At 38.7% G+C, this 13,501-nt stretch overlaps 1 protein-coding gene across 7 annotated transcripts in view; it reads right to left on the bottom strand.

Moving 5' to 3' along the window:
- The window catches only part of CNTN5 (contactin 5), a 605,150-nt gene that overhangs the window by 456,807 nt on the left and 134,842 nt on the right, over positions 1–13,501 (bottom strand). The window lies entirely within an intron of this gene.

The following is a 13,501-nucleotide window of genomic DNA, read 5'->3' as shown; positions in this document are numbered from 1 at the left end:
GATTCCTAAGGCGCAGATGCGACATCTGTGTTCCCCGACGCCCCGAAGTCTTCCCCAATCCCCCTCAATCCGCCGTAATTGGTGCCACGTGGTGAAGGCCAAGATTGTTTGAACTCTTCTGTGAAGATTAGAGCAGTCCTAACGCACAGACTGGGGCGAAGTCGTGCTCAACGGTGGACCGGAGTCTAAGCGTCAAGGTATTAGCAGACGGCATCACCACAAGAGAGCAGCCTGTTTTGAATACCTCAACCTTCCTGAGGACATTCAGGTAAGGAGCAGACCCGGCATATTCCCTTATAAGCAGACTTCGGCATACTCCCTAAACCTCTCCCCCTGTAAACCTGTAACTACAAGAAGCGTGCATGCCTCTTTAAGAGAGAAAAAGAAAGCTTAAAGAACATATCTAATTCCATCCGCAAGTCATCTAATAAGACTGTTTTGCTAACCTGAAAGATAGTCCCGTTTCTAACAAGGGACTTAGACCACGCCAGCATGGCGAAAAAAGGGTTAAAGCTGCTAGAAACAGCTCCGCAGCAATCCCCCTGCGCGGCTCCCGGCCCCGGGCCGGCCCCGCCGTGCCGCGGCTCTGGGGAAGCCCCGACATCAGCCGGCCCCGCTCCCGCCGCTCCAGCTCCCACCTGCCGAGCCGCCCGGGGCGCACCCCGCCCCGCAACAGACCGGACCGGACACCCGCGGTACCGCCGCCCCGACGAGACCCCGGCGCTGCTGGCGGCCCTGGCCCCCGCCGATCCCGTCGATCCCGCCTGCGCCCTGCTCCTGCCGCACACAGCACCCCCCACGTCCCACCATGTGGCCGAGGCAGCAGCCGCCGCCGCAGCCCCTCTGGACACCAGGACTGCCTCCGAGAAACAGAAGAAAACAACCATTTGGACTCTAATGAAACTAAAATTAACAGCAATAAGTAGTTTGTTTGGTTCAGCAGTAAATTGGAAGTTTGTGTAAGTGAAAAACTTGTTTATGAATACATCAATAAAAACATTTTTAAATTCTGTTTTATAGGGACACCCTCAGACACTAAGAGAATGGGGTAAATTTAAAATCCATATATCAATAAAGACATATTCATCTTTAAGGAATAAAAAAGGGTGGGATGTAGCACTAAGTCTGATGAGAAACTTGTTTGAACATGTTTTAGGATGGCTCTTTGTGGTCCCTTTGTAAACACATGTTTCTTCTTCCCAACACCCCCCACAGCAACTGTTATCTCCCATGCAGGAATGTCCTGGGAAAGGTGTCCTGAGGTGTCCCATTGGTCCTTGTTAACCCCTTCCTGTGATTGGGTGTTCCTGTAAACCCCTTGAGACTTCTAATTGGTTAACCTGTGATTCTCCCTAACCCTATAAATGTGACATCCCCAACAATAAACACTCTCTTGCCTCCTCTCCACGCCCGGTGTGCTGTCTCTGTGCCAGCCATGCTTTGGCTTTTCAGCCAAGCACAGTTCAAATGTCTTCATGACTTTGCATCAAGATTTTAAATCAAAAATTATATTTCATCTGGGATTTCAACTACAAAGGTAGTTTCCACCAATCATGATTTTATTAAGGAATTTGAAATTACACTTCATTTTTTATATATCTTAATTGAATATATATGAGGGAGGAATGGTATATATACAATATGACTTAGAAAGCTAGTGACACCATTATCAACATGTTAGCCACCTCCAAGAGGTGTCCCTTCGCTGGACCTTCTCTGAATCACCCTGTGGATCTTCTTACTTTGGTATTTTGACTTTTGAAGAAACCTGAATAATTTATAGTCCTCAGATAGATGTTAATGTCAAATGTTATCAAGGAAATCAGTAGAGGAGCAACCAAAATATTATTAATGAAAGAAAAAAAACCCCTATGCTTCACTGTGTAGCATGTCAAATAAATTCCTTCAGAAAAAGGCTAATGATGAAGGTATATTGTTACTGTAAAAGAAATTTGAAATATCCATATGGCAAAGAAACAACTAAAAGCAGCAAATGTAACAAAGATATCAGGATGTGATCATCTTCAGTTCAATTATTCAAGAAAAGAATAATCCAAAGCACAATACCTAGAAAATGACTGCAGAACACATACTATTACTTAAAGTGTCCCTAAAATGACTGAAAGGTGTTTGGTGGAGTTTTTTAATCCACCTTTTTCTATAATGACTCTTGTGATTCACTGAGCATTCATTTGCTTATATCAAGCAAAAAAATAGATGCTGGTTAAGTAAAAAGAAAACATTAACAATAGTGAATAATACAAACATGAAAAGAAAAAAAGGTCAGAAAAGCAATTATGAAAAAGTAATTCTTACAGAGGTTCAAGGAACTATCTCTTTGGTCTCTTACTTCTGAGGACAAGACCAAAGAAAGAGTGTATACACTGATTTTTGAGTGAAGGAAAACCTCTCTGTATAAGAGATACCACAGATCATTTCTGCTGTTTCCAAGTGCCTATTATTTCAATAAAAAGAATTTGAAAAATTATATCAACTAGTAATTTAGGCATACTGCCTGTTTTCAGGCCTCTTAAGTACGGTAATGAATGCTCTTATGAAAAATGGATCAACTTCTTCCTTCTTGACCTGCACTTAGATCCTGCTCGTAAGGAAAACTTGTGGACCTTATTATATAGAGCTTATTACAAAATCCACTTGAACCCCTCAAGTTGAAGGATTCTCCTTATTAATTTCCTGCCAAGGAAAATCTTTGACTAATTTTGACCACCAGAAAATCTTCTTCAATGAGGTAGAGCTATAAACACTGACAGCCTGTGCCTCATATTGAGATTGACTCCTTGCTGCCTGCAAATATTGTTAAAACTGAACCATCAAGAATTTTCTATGTCTATAGAAGCTTTCTAGAACCTTTTGTTCCTTTAGAGTACAGAGAATAAAGAATGCAGGGGAAAGAATAAGGAACTGACAAAATAGTGCTGTGAACCCAATATGTAATCTTGGATTATTTTGCCAGTGTGTTTAGCAGAAGTAGACAATATCCCCAGTCTCCACAGTGTACTTTTTCTGTGGTCTATGTATTGGAGACTCCAGTGTGGGTTTTAGTAGTTGTGGATATTACTGTTTCTCCAAATCTTCGTTCGCGAAGCCTAGCCATGATGATGGATATGACTGTGTCTCTCTTTTCTCTATATGGAGGAAGATATTAATGTATTAAGATCCTGCAGCAGAGACATATGGAAAAATAATACATTAATCTCTTTTCTGTAATATTCTGTTGTTTTTGCAGATTTTGAATGAGCCCCATCTGCAAATAGCAGACGAACTTCCTAAACTTCTGATGAGAATAGAATAAAATATTACCTTGAGTATCTCTAAAACACTTTTGTGCATTGCATGCCCACCCCACCCAGCTAACTGAAGAGCCTATATACGATTTAAAAGGTTTTCTAGTTGCTCCATACAACAGACTGTAGAACAAAATAATTTCAGACTCCTGAATTTAGCCAATGAATCTAGCTTGGCAATACCTTGCTAATCCTGAAGTAATCTCAGACAGAAGGAGAAATTTTCATTATTTTTAAGAAAAAAAATTTTTTATCTACCCTGACATACATAGATCTCTATGCAACAATATGTTGTAGAGATCAGATATTCTAAACACACATAACTTATGATTTAATTAACAAACCAGTGAACATGTAAAGTTGAACTTCATATGCAAAAAGCTCTCTTTTTAGAATTGCCTTTTTTAAACATAGAACATTATAAATCTATGTTATTAATCCATAGAAGAAATAAAGAACTTTTCAACTTGGAAAGGCCAGTGAAAAAAGAAAACAAAACAAGGCCTCTTTCTACAAATTCAAATTTTGAAACTCACAGAGCTTGGTCTCCAGACAGGCCATATTGTGAATACTGTTCGGTTATCAGTGCTGATGAATCAAAGAGTATAAAAGAAAAAACTTTTTGGCATTGATCACAGAAAGTGATTCGCTTTAAATATATCACTTGGCTTTTTTGGGGGTTTTGTTTGTTCGTTTGTTTGGTTGGTTTTTTTTTTGTTGGGTTTTTTTTGTTGTTGTTGTTTTTGCTTATTTTGTTGTGGGTCTTTTTGTTTTGTTTTGTATTTTGTTTTGTTTGCAGTTTTGAAGTCAGATTGTTCATTGTTTCAAGACCAATAGACACATAAGAGAAAGAAGACAGACTGTAGAGACAGATTGTAACAAGAGAGCTAGCCAGACCTCTGGAAGAACTGCTGAGATACCATGTAGAAATCTAGAGGAGGCAAACAATATGTGGGAACTATGCAAATGAAACAGTGATGGACTTTGGGTGATTTCAATTCCTCAAATGAGATAGCAGTCAAACAAGCAGCTTCTGCGTCAAGCTGGAGAGCATCAGGTTTCTGAAGATCTATTGAAAAACGTAAAATTTTCAGGCAATTTAAATGTAGCTGCTAAACAGGGTTTAGACTCACATTGTTAGAAGAGAGAGATATACTGAATCACTGAATTGCTATACAGTTTATATGAAAAAAATGAGGCCATTACAGTAGGATCTGAACTAGCCACTTTGTAGAGTATTGATCATTCAAGAGTTAATAATTTATATAAGATTAACATAGCGACTCTAAATGCTTTGTGTCTCTGGAACTTCGAGGAAGGAGCGGGGAGAAGGTATCCAGGGGAAGATAGATCCAGTGGCTGTACCTACAAATAAAAGGGGGGAAAATTTACCAAAAATATTTCTATATGAAAGAATTGAAAGTCCATGAGTGTCTCACTGTTATTACTTGTTTATGAAGAGCCTAAGAAAAGTCAAAAACCAAATCACAGTAGGTGACTATTACCTCTGTTTCACACATGAAGGTTTGCTTATAACTCTGGCAATTATGTTATGTAAGTATTCACCTCTGGTTTAGAATACCTGCCTACTGTAACACTGGCAGCTGCATGATATTTATGGAAATAACTATATCTTCCCTCCTCTCCCACAGTAGGGGTAGGCAAAGCAGAAAAATCAAGCAGAACATTATGTAGAGACAGTAAGGTAGATGTGTGGGGTTTCAAACTGTTTTAGTGTACTGGCAAAATACAGTGTGTACTGGTTCTGGCCAGGACAGGGTTCTTTTTTTGCAGTAGCCAGGAGGGGTCATGGCTAGCAAATGGTAAAATATGATGGATCAGTATTTTTACCATCCAGGAAAATAATCTCATTCAAGAAAGAAAACTTCTCTTACTATAAGAATGCTGACACATCTATCCTAGTTTTGGGTCCATTTACAAGTACTTTATTTCATTGTGTATTTTTTTAATGTAGAATTAAGTATCACAAGCAGATGTAATATCTTTGTTATCATTAAAAATATGTTGAGAAATTAAAGATTAAAATAACTCATACAATAAAGTAAGTAGAAAAAAATCATAAAGAAGTGTGAGGTTCCCAGAAAGCTCTAGCAAATTTGGATTACAACTGAATTTTAAGGATGTTCACACGCCGTGTTATACCTGACCAGGTATCTAGCGAAGATATGCAAATCAGAAAAAAAAATTCAGATGGTAAGTGAGGTACTGGCCAGCTACTGAACGTTCATCACTTTGTAGACTGTCCCATAATTGACAGTTTATGTCTTTGTTTTACAGTGACAGCTTGGGTAATCATCTCCATTTTTCAGTAGTCCAGTAGTCCTGTTTTTTGCAAAGAGGAAAAGTAAAAAAAAAAAAAACAACAAAAAACAAAACCACAAACGAATAGACGAAAACACAAAAAAACCCCCAAAACCACACCAACCCACCACCTTATTTCTCTTCTTTGTTTGGTCTCCTTAGCCAGTATTTTCACAAGTAATCACTATTGCTATGGACACATGATAGCTATGACTAATAGGGTGCTGATTTTGAATAGAGTTTGCCATGTAATTTTTTACAGGGAAAAGCAAAACTGAAAACTGATTGAACAGTCAATGAAACCTCATAAACAGGTAGAGAGGCAGGGAAAGTGATAGAAAGGAAAGCAGTTTGAAATACTTTTAGATTCTAGACAGTGTTAATTGTGTTTTGAATTAAAAGGAAAAGGTGGTTTTTACATAGTAACTAAACAACATTTTCCATAACTATTTCAAATAGATATATTCCTAATTTTCTGTACCAAATGGTATATGAACTATTTCCTACTGAACCTGGCAAGATTCTTGGAAAAGGATAAGTGATATAGATCAGAGAAATGGGAACATAAAATGTCAGTTCTACGATAAGTCTCATGACAGCAAATCATGTAAAAATAAAACACCTGAATAAAAAACATGAAGTCTGTTCTCTGAAATCTCGCCCTGCAAAAATTTAATTTCCATGCCTTATAAAGTCATGAAGTCCAAATGACCATACAGATGGCCACTGCATTGGCAATAGTTAGGAAGAATATTTGTGCAACTTCATCTCAAAACTCTCTCATAAAGAAAATTGCAGGCAATTGGATAAGGTCACTAGTCTTAACTAATTGTTAGTTAAGGCTAATGTTATTTAACTAAGTTAGTTAAGCTAGTTAAACATAAAGGAAAAAAAGAATGTTTGTTAAGACCAATAAATTAACAGCTGACAGTAAAAAATGAACTATTTCAAAGTTATTTTCCCTCTGTTACATTCCTCTAACTGAAATCATAGAATGGTTTGGGTTGGAAGAAATCTTAAAACTGTCTATTTCCACCATCCTGCCATGGGCAGGAACACCTTCCACTAGACTAAGTTACTCAGTGCCCCCTGGTCTTGAACATCTCCAGGGATGGGGAACCCACAACTTCTCTGGGCAACCTGCTCCAGTGCCTCACCACCCCTACATAATCATAAGGTATAAACACATATATATATATATAAAAATCATAAGCAATAACACCAGATCTGTTCTGACTTGGGGTGTATACTTCTTACCATCAAATGTGTATTTTATGACTCACCAAGAAATCCACAAAAATCACAAATCTTCATAGAAATTAGGCTAATATACATCATGCTTTAGTAAGTTGTGAATTTCAGAGTGTGAATCATGACAGTTATGCTTCAAAAACAACAGCTGATGCTGCACCATGATTCTCACTGGGAACACTCTGCGGCTGAAGTGACCCAACCTTAACCCTCAGAGACAAACATTTGCCTAACTTTGTATTCGAAGGCTGCCACTCTGCCTTGCTTCAGTCTTTCTCCTCTCCAGACTGATCTGAATTTTTTCTTCCACTGGATTTAAGTGTGACCTTGCCAAGGTGCTGGATTTGGGAGGGGGGCATGCAGAAGTAGCTCCTTTGAGGATGTTCTAATGGACCTCCTCCTCTCTGAGAAGCTGGTTCCAATGAACCAATCCATGAGCAGACCCAGCTGAGCCCCTTAGCCAACGTGGTGGTGCCTCTGGGACAATATAACTAAGAAAGGGCAAAAACAGCACACAGCAGTGTGAGGGGTGAGTGAGAAAAGAAAAAGTGTCAGAAACTGTTCTGCAGAGAGCAAGGTGAGGGAAGGAGGAGAAAGAAAAAGAGGAGATCTCCAAGCGTCAGAGCAGAGATTCCCCTGCATCCTCTGGAGCAGATACCCACACTGCAGCCTGTGGAGAACCCCACATCAGAACACGTGAATATTCATTGAATGAGCTGTAGCCCATGGAGGAGCAGGGGAAAAGTGTGAATGGATTGACTGCAGTCCCTATTCCCCATCATCCCATGCTGCTCAGGGCAGGGAGATAGAGTCAGAGACAAAGGAGTGACTGAGTCTGGGAAAGGGAAGTTCAGGTGGAGAGAAGGTGTCGTATTAATTTGCCTTTGATTCTTACGATCCAAACTTATTTTAATTGGAAATAAATTACATTTTCTCCAAGTCTACACTGTTTTTCCAATGGTGGTAATTGATAAGGGATTTCCCTGACTTTGCCTCTACCTATGAGGATTTTTTAGTCTTATTTTCTTTCCCCCATCCCATTGAGGAGAGGAAGTTAAAGTGGCTGGGTGGAGGTCTGGCAGCTTGGCAATGTCAGCTGTCCACAGTATAATCAATCAAAAAAATAGAGGAAAAAAAAAATCCCAGACCCCACAAGAAAAAAAATACTGCTTGATGTCTGGATTATGTCTTCATAATACATAGTTTGGCAGTGAAGCACATCTAAAGGAGAGGTTATGAGAAGAAATATATGGTTTCAGTCTGTGCCTCACTGATAATGTTGATTTGTAAAGGTAGACTATCACTTCTGCTACATCTCCATCATCCTGAAGTCCTGATAGTATGCTCCTGTTCCAAATCCATTAGTGCTAAAAGGATCAGAATATACAATTTGGCCTTTATTTGTGAGGAAACACAAATAAACTCTCTTGCTGAGAGAGTTACTTGGCTTTCCAAATCTCTGCTGCTTTGGAGCTCCTAACTTTTTGAAGGAAGGTGAGCAAATTTCTTATGGAAATCAAGGACTTCAGTGACTATATAACCATCTCATACCTTCCTTATACAAAACCAACTTTCACAGTAGGACTGGACATTGGAATGGCAAAACCATCATTGAGATTATTGTAGATATTAGATTTTGAAAAGTAAAAATAATTATAAACTGTGTTTTCTTTTTTTTTTTCCCAATAGAGGCTTAGGCCTGAGAAGTTTTCCTTTTTTAAATATATATATATATCTCCATATAAAAATAAATATAATATTATTTTTTAATACCAAACATTGTCAGGAGTCAAGCTTTTATTTCCAAGCCATCATAGTCAAATTTCACAAGAGAATGTATTTGCATAATTTCAGGAAGATTGTTGTGAGTATTTGAAGTCTATGTAAGAATAAAACAAATTGCCCTTGTGAAGGGTTCTATTCCAGATGCACGGGTCAATTTTTACCCTATGATTTCCATTTGTTCCAGTCCATGATTCAGGACTGGATTAGTCTGAATAGTTTCTGTAAGAAATGGGTTTAGATTACAAAATCTGATCTTCAAATTTTCTTTGTTTGGGCTCTTTTCAATTTTATTTTACAGATCAGCCTTTTATTCTAGTCTATTTATGTTTTCAAATTGTGCATATAACTGTAATCATCTGAACTAAGTCCCCAAAGCCAAAAGAGCTTTCAGTACCCTCAATCATTATTATTAAGGTGTAGCTATGAAGCTACCAGGGTTTTGTGCAATGACCTGTATTTCTTATACTAACAAACCTCAGTGACAATTCTCATTCAGTCTTCTGAAAACAGAAGAAACATAGCGCTGCTGGAGTTTTTTGTTTTCTCTTTTGCTGTCTTACTCTATTCTGTAGATTTTACGGGCAAAATGCATTTATTTTAAATTTTACTTCATTGATCCATAAGGTCCAATGACACACTGCAATCAAAAGTCAGGGCTGTATGCTCATAATGAACTGGTGTAACTCTAGTTGCTTCACTGGACTGACATAATTTCATATCAGATACCAAATCTCAGTGATAGTCACTAAATTAGAAAACATAGTAGATTCTAGCCAAAGCATCAATGCTCTGTTTTTCCTTAAAAAATTACGTAGTACAGGTTAAAAACATTATTTTAATCTAGCAATTTCCCTGAGCACAATTCATTAGACACACACAATTTATAATGACATTATCAAAATGTCTTCAATGAAAGAATAATATAGACCACCACAGTGAATTAACACACTTGAATAAGAAATGTGCAGCCTGCTGCACAGAACAACAGTTGGATTTGGCTGTATGTGTCAGATCAAATCATAGTTAATAAAAGCATTCACTTTTCTGATATGAACAGAGCAGACAAAGAAACCTTCTTGAAGATGTTTACCCCAAGGATAAATGGAGCTAGAGATTAAGACACTGTAGGATACAACTGAGTAGGATACAACTGAGCAGATGTTAGGTGATGGCAGGAATTAGGGATGTTCATGGCAGAAATGCCTATTACCAGCTGCAACCACCCTAATTACTGTGACACAGGGTGCCAGAAAAATGGGAAAATATAAACAGGGGTAATAAGGAGTGTGAGAGAGAAATTGTTGACTGTGATTCGCTATATTGAAAAGGATGTTTAGGAATTAGTCAGATTTAGAGCAGCAAAAAAAAAATGAAAGTCACTGAGAGTTTTCTGAAATACTCTATTTTAAAAAGGTCTGGATTATTGGAACCGCTGTGATAGAAGGATGTAGAAAATGATCTTTCACTGAATTATGGAGGTCTGTAGTACGATTTACCACCAATGACTGCATCGTTTTCTGAGGTCTTATCTCTAGTATAAAGACAAGTCTGCTTATACTGGAATTTTTTATTTTTTTTTTTTGACAGTTCAACTATTTCTGCTTGAATTTACACTTTGATTTAAGGTTCAAATCCTGTTTTATTTATCTGTTATGCATAGCCACACATAAATCATTCAGTTAAACGCTGAACATGCATCTTTAGACCAAGGTTTCCATCACAGAATTTTGCTGATTTTGTTGGATTTGGCTGAGAAAGAATTAACTTTCTTCACGCTATCTAGTATGAGGCAATGTTTTGGGTTTTGGACTTTGTGCTGGTTTAAAGGTAAACTAGCAAGGGAAATGAACCCAACTCAAAAGAGAGATCATAAGTCAGAATAACAATTTAATAAAATAATACAATAAATACAATTATACAGATAAACAATTGGTTTTAACCCACAAAACCCAAATGTATAACCCAGTACCCTGGGGCATGAACAGAGTGGTGTTCGTTGGGCCCCCTGAGTCCAAAGTAAAAGGAAAGGGAAAAAAAAAACCTGCTGATGAGAGTGTTTTGCAATCTGGTCGAGAGTGGTGGTTGAAAAGTGGTGGTTGCAGTCCAATCGAGGGTGGTGGTCTCAAGTCTGATTAAGAGTGGTGGTCTCAGTCTGTTTGAGAGTGGTGGCCACAGTCCTTCTCTGGGTCCCACGAGTGGTTAAAAAAGTCTCAAGACTCCAAGATTATATATATCCTCCAGTTCAGGCAGGAATGCCCAGTACCTCCCTCAGGGCAGGGAGTTCCACAGTGGGTATGAGGATAGGAGCATCCTCTTATCTCACAGGCCTCTTAACACCCAGTTTATAGTCTGAGGAGTCAGAAGTGCTCTGGGCAGATGGTGTAAATGGTCTATTGATAACAGTTTCTGGGAAATGGCATGGAAGGCTATAGAATACACAGTTTTGGGTTACACCCATACAGTGGTGAACTAGTCCCAGCTGTTTTAACTAGGCCAACTTCCACTGCAGGGATGAGCAAGCAGCTGTGTAGATCTTAGTTGCTGGCTGAGGTTAAACCACAACAATGAGGAACTTGAGACCAAATTTAAACCTTGGTCTTTGTGTGGAACCCATGAGCATCTGTTGGAGTGAAGACACATTGTGACTTCCACAGAAATAGTCTGGTCTTCCTGTGAGTCCTCCCCTCCCCCTCTCCTTAGCTGTCTCTGATGGGCAATGTGATTTGTCCTAAGATAAGAATGCCAGATGAGTATTGAGGAGGAACTGTCTGAATTCTTGCCTAATTAATGCATTCAAAAGATGGGGGAACTGTGATGCATTGGTAATATTTAGATACTGTATTAGCAATAAATCTAATATTAATCATCCACATAATCGGTGTCATGCTTCTCACGCCTGACCAAGAGTCTTCTCTTTACTACTCTGCCACACACTTCCTCAGTTGATTCCCATTACACAATTCCATGAAGATACACTTTTTTCCCCATTCATTTATAGTGTAGTATTGGGCTTATTTGTGAGTCTACAGAGAAAGAGGGGATGCCATTGCACTGTGCTGCCACCATCTAGGTGAAACCCATTGTAAGACAGTACACACATGCACTATTCTTTTGCCTTAGATCCTCTCAACTTCAATTCAGTACTCAGAAGTATCTACAGCTACTTGAGATTTCCTATTGTGCCTAAAACATCTCCACTGTGATAACACATGTTCCTTTCTACATCTCTGACAGCGGAATTCAGGTCTAGTGTTAGGTGTGTATACATAGGTATCTGCATGCACAGATGCCTGGGTCCCTAATACCAGCCAGCATAGAAATGAGAGTGATGACTCTTCTGCAAACAGGTGACAGCACTGGTCAGCCATCTAAGCACTGACTTTGTTGCCTTGGGCATGTTTCTGCTGCTCACCTTGTCACCCGGTTTCATCTAGAGACTCTCTCTCCAGATACCTCTGCCAGCAGGCATTTGGGTACAATTTTCTACGTCATATCTACTAGCCCCACAGATGTCTGAGATATCTCGCCTGAGTGTGTCAAATGATAGTAGACACATATGTGTGGGCAGTCGTGATTTAGATTTGCATTGTTTGTAATGCAAGGCAAGCATGTATTACATAGTTGAAGGCAACAATTTAGGCTTTTTGATCATTGACTAAATACCAGACTTGGTTCTACTCACATCAGAAGACAAGTAAACCTGAAGTCCAATTGGTGTCAACAGAAAAAGAAAATAAAGACAAGGGATAAATTAAATATTCAACTAGTGGTTCCTTTGAGGAAGATGTTTACAATAAAATACATATTATATATCCCAAACTGAGTAGATAGAGCACCTTTAGATATTTTTCAGGAGGTGTTAGTAGGTCTAATTTTAAAAGGGCAGGTCAGACTGTAATGGTACAGCTAAGCTTTTATTTCCTCCATAAGAAGGTTAATAGAGTTTTAAAAGGTAAGAAAAGAAAGAACATGCTGTAACCTTTTATCCTTGTCTTAATCTGACACTAACAAAAAAATGAGGAAATGCAGCCTGCCACCTCCTCTCACATCGCCATGCTCTGCTGTGTGCCTGGAGTTCTCAGAAAGAAGTATCAGTTGCAAACACATGCAGATGGGTGGACAGATGTTCCCAGGAGACAGACATACACACCAGTCTCCTCATACTGAATGGGAAATAAATTACCTCTCAGGAGAGAAGTGACAAATAAAGAAAGAAAATCAGATTAATTTCTTGCTCTCCCATGATTTAAATATCCATTGATACTGTCAGTGTTGCTACTGGTCCAGGTATGTGGAATTGTGTCTTCATTGTGTCAAAAACATTCTTTTTAGGTCAGTTGCAGAGTTCTGCTACTCCAATGACAATATTGCCAGCACAGTCCTGCCTCTATCTCCTATCTTCATGATGACAACAAAGATAAGCATGTTTCTTCTGTGGAGACCTCACTGGTAGGCTGAGGTGGGGAGAGAAGATCTGGAGGAGAAAGAAGTTACTTTTCATTGGCAAAATAATTATTTCTGTTTATTATTTGGTATATAGCAGGAACAGAAGTTCTGGAAGGATGGAGTTATCAGATACTAAAGAGAAAAAAACCCTAAAAGCTCTTCAAACTGTTAAAGACTGGGAAAGGCTTGTTATATTTGAAGGAGCTCCCTTGAGGTCATGCCATATGCTGATTTCATCAAGAGTCTTGGGATGGAGTAGAATGTTTTTATGGGGTTTGAAGGGAACCATGATTTACAGGCAAAGTAGCAAGGAGAGATCTAACCAACTGATAATTACTGCTTTTGATAATTTTTTCCCCTGTTCAGTGCTTTAAAAAATATAATACCACAAA

This window comes from Pseudopipra pipra, chromosome 2, assembly GCF_036250125.1.
Source record: "Pseudopipra pipra isolate bDixPip1 chromosome 2, bDixPip1.hap1, whole genome shotgun sequence".
Lineage (NCBI taxonomy): Eukaryota > Metazoa > Chordata > Aves > Passeriformes > Pipridae > Pseudopipra > Pseudopipra pipra.
This window is presented reverse-complemented; position numbering and strand designations above follow the sequence as displayed.